Below are 7,053 nucleotides of genomic sequence, written 5' to 3'. Positions count from 1 at the left end.
CTGTTCCACATATCCTACGAAGAGGCAGGCATAGCTGGGGCCCATGCGGGTGCCCATGGCTACTCCTTTCGTTTGGAGGAAGTGGGTGGATTGGAAAGAGAAGTTGTTCAGCGTGAGGAGCAGTTCAATCAGTTGAAGGATGGTGTCAGTGGAAGGGTACTGGTTGGTACGGTGGGAAAGGAAGAAGCGGAGGGCTTTGAGTCCTTCGTGATGGGGGATGGAGGTGTACAGGGACTGGATATCCATGGTGAAGATAAGGCATTGGGGACCGGGGAAGCGAATATCATGGATGAGGTGGAGGGCGTGGGTGGTGTCCCGAACGTAGGTGGGGAGTTCTTGGACTAAGGGGGACAGGACCGTGTCGAGGTATGCAGAGATGAGTTCGGTGGGGCAGGAGCAGGTTGAGACAATGGGTCGGCCGGGGCAGTCAGGTTTGTGGATTTTGGGCAGGTGGTAGAAACGTGTCGTGCGGGGTTGTGGGATTATGAGGTTGGAGGCGGTGGATGGGAGATCCCCTGAGGTGATGAGGTTATGGATGGTCTGGGAGATGATGGTTTGGTGGTAGGAGGTGGGGTCATGATCAAGGGGGCAGTAGGAGGAGGTGTCCGCGGTGTTTAGCCTCAGCAGTGTAAAGGCCGCTGCGCCAAACTACTACCGCGACTCCCTTGTCTGCCGGTTTGATAGTGAGGTTGGGGTTGGAACAGAGGGAGTGGAGGGCTGCACGTTCCGAGGGTGAGAGGTTGGAGTGGGTGAGAGGGGTGGAGAGTTTGAGGTGGTTAATGTCGCGGCGGCAGTTGGCTATGAAGAGATTGAGGGCGGGTAAGAGGCCAGCACGGGGTGTCCAGGTGGATGGGGTGTGTTGGAGGCGGGAGAAGGGGTCATCAGAGGGTGGGCAAGAATCCTGGTTGAAGAAGTAGGCACGGAGGCGAAGGCGGCGGAAGAATTGTTCGATGTCACGCCACGTGTTGAACTCATTAATCCGAGAGCATAGGGGAATGAAGGTGAGGCCTCTGCTGAGGACTGATCTTTCATCCTCAGAGAGGGGGAGGTCTGGAGGGATGGTGAAAACACGGCCGGGCTGGGAGCTAGGACCTGGTGTTGAGGAGGCAAGGATCAGTCAGGGCTTCAGAGAGTTACAAGGTAGCCAGAACTGAACTGAAGAATGGACTTAGGACAGCTAGGAGGGGGGCATGAAAAAGCTTCAGTGGGCAGAATGAAGGAAAACCCCAAGGTGTTTTACAGTTAAGTGAGGAACAAGAAGATGGTTCGAGTGGGGGAAGGGCTAATCAGGGACAGTGGAGGGAACTTGTGCCTGGAGTCAGAGGAAGTACTGGAGGTCCTTAATGAATACTTTGCTTCAGTATTCACTTCTGAGAGGGACCTTTACATTTCTGAGGACAGCGTAAAACAGACTGATATGCTGGAAAAGGTTGATCTTAGGAATGAGGAGGTGCTGAAAATGTTGCAAAACGTGAGGTTAGATAAGTTCCCTGGGCCAGACAGGATATGCCCTCGGATACTACAGGAAGAATGGCAAGAGATTGCTGCACCTTTGGTGATGATCTTTGTGTCCTCACTGTCCACTGGAATAGTACCAGATAATTGGAGGGTGGCAAATGTTGCTCCCATATTCAAGAATGAGAATAGGGATAATCTTGGGAATTACAGACTTCCATCTGTGGTGGGCAAATTGTTGGAGAGGATTCTGCAAGACAGGATTTATATTTACTTGAAAAACCATAGTTTACTTAGAGATAGTCAGCACGGCTTTGTGAGAGGCGGGTCATGCCTCAAAACACTTGTTGAATTCTTTGAGGATATGACAACACACATTGATGAAGGTAGAACAGTGCATGTGGTGTACATGCATTTTAATGAGGCATTTAATAAGGTTCCCCATGGCATGTTTATTCATAAAGTAAGGAGGCATAGGATACAGGAAAATCTGGCTCTCTGGATACAGAATTGGCTGGTACATAGAAGACAGAGGGTGGTAGGACCTGGAGATTGATGACTAGTGGTGTCCCATAGGTATCGAATCTGGGATCTCTGCTCTTTGTGACTTTTACAAATAACTTGAATAAGTGGAAGGGTGGGTTAGTCAGTTTTCTGTTGACATGAAGGTTGGTTGAGTTTGTGGATAGTGTGGGGCTGTTGTAAGTTGCAATGGGACATTGACAGGATGCAGAATTAGGCTGATAACTGGCAGGTGGAGTTCAACCTGGAAAAAAGTGAAGCCATTCACTTTAGAATGCTAAATTTGAATGCAGGATACAGGGTTAAAGGCAGGATTATTGGCAGTATGGAGGAACAGAGGGATCTTGGGGTCCATGTCCAATGACCCCTCAAAGTTGCCACCAAAGTTGATAGGGTTGTTAAGGTGTAAGGTGTGTTTGGTTTCATTAGAAGAGGGATTGAGTTTAAGAGCAGGTTATGCTGCAGCTCTATCGAGCCATGGATAGACCACACTTGGAATCATATGTTAAGTTCTGGCCACGTCATTCTCAGAAGCATGTGAAAGCTTTAGAGAGAATACAAAGGAGATTTGCCAGGATGCTGCCTGGACTGGAAAGCATGTCGTATGAAGAAAGGTTGAGGGAGCTAGGGCTTTTCTCATTAGAGATAAGAAAGATGAGAGATGACTTGATAGAGGTGTACAAGATGATGAGAGGCATAGAGTGAAGAGCCAGAGACTTTTTCCCTGAGCGGAAATGGCCATCATGAGTGGGGCATAATCTTAAGGTAATTGGAGGAATGTTTAGGGGAGATGTCAGAGGTCGATTCTTCACACAGAGAGTGGTGGGTGTGTAGAATGTACTGCCAGCAATGGAAGTAGAGTCAGATATATTAGGGACATTTAAGTGACTCTTCGATAGGCACATGGCAGATGGTACAATGAAGGGTATGTACATTGGGGATGTATCTCAGCAGCAATGCCCACATTTAGTGTGTGAGAAGAATCATATTTCCATCAGTGAGTGAAATATTCTCTTTAAATAGAGCAGCTCCTACCCTAGACAACAGAAGTACAGTTCTGAGACAACGTTTCACATTTGGAATAAACTGTCTCGATGTATGTTTGGTTGAAATAATTTGTGATCTCATGGTGTTGTATGGACAGTGTTATTGCTGGCAGAATCCAGATTCTATTTTTGTTATTTCGTTATGATGTACTGAGCAGCAATGCTCATCCATAATTGGGATTAAACTTGTTATTGTAATTAATTTGTTCATTTACAGAAATTTGAAAAAAAAAGCAGCAACGAAACCTTGATCTCCCCACGGATTTTCCACACAGTATAATGCAGCGTCTCTGAGAGTGCATCAGCTCACAGTTACAAAGAAGGAGCTTGTCAGCTGCCTGAAGGGACAGATCACCTCATAAAGAAAAATGCATCGACTAATTGATCATGTGGCAAAAATGTTCTACACCATCCTTGCTGTTATTGGTGTTCCAGGTATGGTATTATGACAATTGAACTTGTTTTAATCTGTTGCTGATCTGCTTTCTGGTTTTGTCTTTTGAACTGTAACGTCTCCAGCTCACTGACTGGTCAGCCTTATCCAGACACCAGAACTGTGATAGCAATTCACTGAGTTACATCCTCAGGACAATTCTCCACTGACAGACACTTTTACTGCTGCTGAAGTATTTTCTGATCTCAGTCTGGTTTCTTATGGTTTGAAGGTGTGAGGAGAGATCATAACAGTTAGTTCTGAAGAAGGGTCACTGGATCTGAAATGTTAACTCTGCTGTATCTCCCACAGATGCTGCCAGTACTGCTGAACAATTTCAGTTTTTGTTATGCAAATGATGCTTTCTTTTGCTAGAATTTTCAATGATAAGGGGTGATCTGAGCAAAGTCCGTCATGATATTAAAAGGAAAAGACAGGAAGAGATCAGCTGTTTTCACTAGTTAGAATGAGGGATCTTCTTGAAAGGAGGTGGGGAGGAACATAGTCTGAGAATGAGGGCAGATCATTAGGAAGGATGTTAGGGAACAATTTTGCACAGAATGGGTAGATGAACTCTCTTCCACAAACGGCTGTGGACACATGATCAGTTGTGAATTTCAAATGAGATAGATTTGTTGTTGTTAATTAGAGGAATTGAGGCAGATGCACCCCGTTTTGATTTGGAAAGCTTGATCTAACTACCAATCCATTCTGAAAGTTCTCCCCTCCTCACCGTGTCTGGTCAGGAAAGACTTATCTTGGCAGATTCCCTTCCTGATCGATGCATGTCAATACATTTGTCATGTACTTTAGATTAGATTAGATTCCCTACAGTGTGGAAACAGGCCCTTCAGTCCAACAAGTCCACACTGATCCTCTGAAGAGTAACCCCTCTGACTAATGTACCTAACACTATGAGCAATTTAGCATGGCCAATTTACCTGGCTTGCACACCTTTGTAATGTGGGAGGAAACCAGAGCACCTGGAGGAAACCCACGCAGACACAAGGAGAATGTGCAAACTCCACACAGACAGTCACCCAAGGCTGGAATCGAACCTAGGACCCTGGTGCTGTGAGGCAGCAGTGCTAACCACTGAGCTACTGTGTTCTGATTTGTAATTTACAGTGTAAATATCACAGCAGTCCTAACATTCACACATTGTCACTGATGAAGTCCTGCATGCTCTGTTCTGCCGCACTTGTGTAAGATACATAGAGTAGTCTTGTTTGAAATGTTACACAAGTTCTGATGATTTATTTCCTGGTCCTGTTGTGGCTTTATTCAGGATTTGGGCCAATGATAAAAGCAGGGAATGACATGATTTAAGGAGAAGGGGAGAGTTTGGTTTATTGACAGTCCAATCATCAGTTCTACAACTGAGTTGGGATCTTGATTTCCAATGGGTTTTCACCCTTGTCAGAGTTGGAGCTGAGAATTGTAAGAATTCATTACAGTCATTCAAATCGTTACTTTGCTACAAAACAAAATCACAGATTTCCTTCTACTTTCCTAGTTGGCACAGTCAACTCAGTCCCTGTCCAAACTCCATAATCTCTGGAGTAATTGGGCTGAGCTCAGGAACAAGCTGAGGTAGATATGAAAGACTTAAGTTTCAAACCAGTTGCACTCTCACACATTGTGCCATTATTGCATGGTAAATCTTATTGATGCTGTCTAGAACAGACAGGGGGAGTTTATGATCAGTAATTCACTGTGTCTTTTCCTATTTGTCTTCCACAGTTAATTTGCTGGCAATTTCAATCCTTTCCAGGGGAACGTGTGGTGTTTCTCCTAGCACCACTCGCTACTTGGTGCTTATGGCAGCTGCAGATATGATGGTCATTACCACTGATGTTATAGTATGGAGACTTCCCTATTATTATTACCCATGGTCTTTCCTGGACATAACCCCTGTATGTAGTATTACTGGGGTCCTGGTAAGTACAGCCAGGGATTGTTCTGTCTGGTTCACCATCACATTCTCCTTTGACCGATTTGTGACCATTTGTTGTCAGAAGCTGAAAACAAAATATTGCACTGAGAAAACTGCAACTGTAGTTCTAGCAACAACCTGCACCCTGTTCTGTTTGAAAAACATCCCCTTCTATTTTCAATATGAGCCAGCAAGGATAATCAACAATGTACCATTCTTCTTTAAAACAAAATCAAGCTACATGACTGAGATTTGGTGGGTGGCAATAGATTGGCTTGATTCAGTTTTGACCCCTTTACTGCCATTTGCTTTAATTCTGTTGCTCAATGCACTGACAGTCAGACACATTTTAGTGGCCAGTCGAGTCCGGAAGAGGCTGAAGAGTTAGAGCAAAGGAGACAACTGCAGAGACCTAGAGATGGAGAGCAGAAGGAAGCCTGTGATTTTGCTCTTCACCATCTCTGGGAGCTTTATTCTCCTGTGGTCAATCGTTGTTGCAGATTTCTTATATTATGTCACTCAAGGAATCTATTCTGCTGATTACCCGCCTTTTCTATACGACTTCAGTGTTGTTGGTTATATGCTGCAGATCCTAAGTTGTTGCACAAACACATTTATTTATGCAGCAACATTGCCTGGGTTCAGAGCAAAAATCAGTAAGGCAGTGAAATATTTGGCAACACGAATTCCTTGTAAAACTCCTCAATGAAGCCAACAGCAGGATCTTATTGCCTCCATACCATGAAATTATTTTGTTTTTAATTTATTTGTGGGATGTGGTCATCACTGGCCAGGTCAGCATTTATTGCCCATCTCTAGTTGCCCCTTGAGAAGATAGTGATGTGCTGCCTACTTGAACCACTGCAGTCCATGTGCTGCAGGTTAGATCCATAACGTTATCAGGAAAGGAATTCTAGAATTTTGACTGAGCGACAGTGAAGGAATGGAGATAGATTTCCCTGTTAGGAATTTGTGGCAAGTAATTGCAAGGCATCATCAGAATGCACCCACCAAATAGTTATTTATGCAGCATGTTTGTCTAAGTTCAGAGTGAAGTTCAATAACACAGTAAAATATCCAGTTACAGGAATTCCTTATGTCATTAATAAATAAAACTTATATGTGATAACACATGGTTGGGCTCCCTACTCCTTAGTCTCATGGTTCCCATTTGCAATGGGCAGCTACTCCAATGCACTCTTATCAGAAATTTTCAGTCATGGGGTGGAGAGTCAAAATAGTGAAATGAAGTTGCCTTGTGTTGAAAGTGGCCTCCCACACCACTGCATGGGTAGGGGAGGGGTTCTGGAGGGGAGTGTGAAAACCCTCAAGGATTCACTCGGAGGCGGACAGAGGGAGGGCAGCAGCTCACTGCACCATCCACACTAACAGAACCATCAACACACACACACACACAGCTGGTGTGGAGAGGTTTGCAATTGGACTGAGATATGTTCATGTGGAGAAATGTTCTGCTCCCTCTGCAATGTGGAAATTATCTATCTTTGAGCAGTATTTCTGCCATTATGTACATTAAATAATGTGTTTCCTCTGTAACTGTGTCCAGGTGTCTCCAATTGAACTGTTTTGTGAGGAGACAGAGTGAATTTTAAAACATGTCCTGCAGCTTAAAATGTTTTCTGATATACTCTCACGATCTC

At 44.6% G+C, this 7,053-nt stretch overlaps 1 pseudogene; it reads left to right on the top strand.

The window, feature by feature from the left end:
• The first annotated feature begins 3,391 nt into the window (after window positions 1-3,391).
• LOC148141474 (putative G protein-coupled receptor 139) lies at window positions 3,392-6,101 on the top strand (annotated as a pseudogene).
• Window positions 6,102-7,053: the final 952 nt, after the last annotated feature.

Source organism: Chiloscyllium plagiosum, unplaced genomic scaffold (assembly GCF_037043375.1).
Source record: "Chiloscyllium plagiosum isolate Xiang-an unplaced genomic scaffold, Cpla_swu_hap1 HiC_scaffold_33, whole genome shotgun sequence".
Taxonomy (NCBI): domain Eukaryota; kingdom Metazoa; phylum Chordata; class Chondrichthyes; order Orectolobiformes; family Hemiscylliidae; genus Chiloscyllium; species Chiloscyllium plagiosum.
Note: the sequence above shows the minus strand (reverse complement) of the source record. Positions and strands in the feature narration are given on the sequence as shown.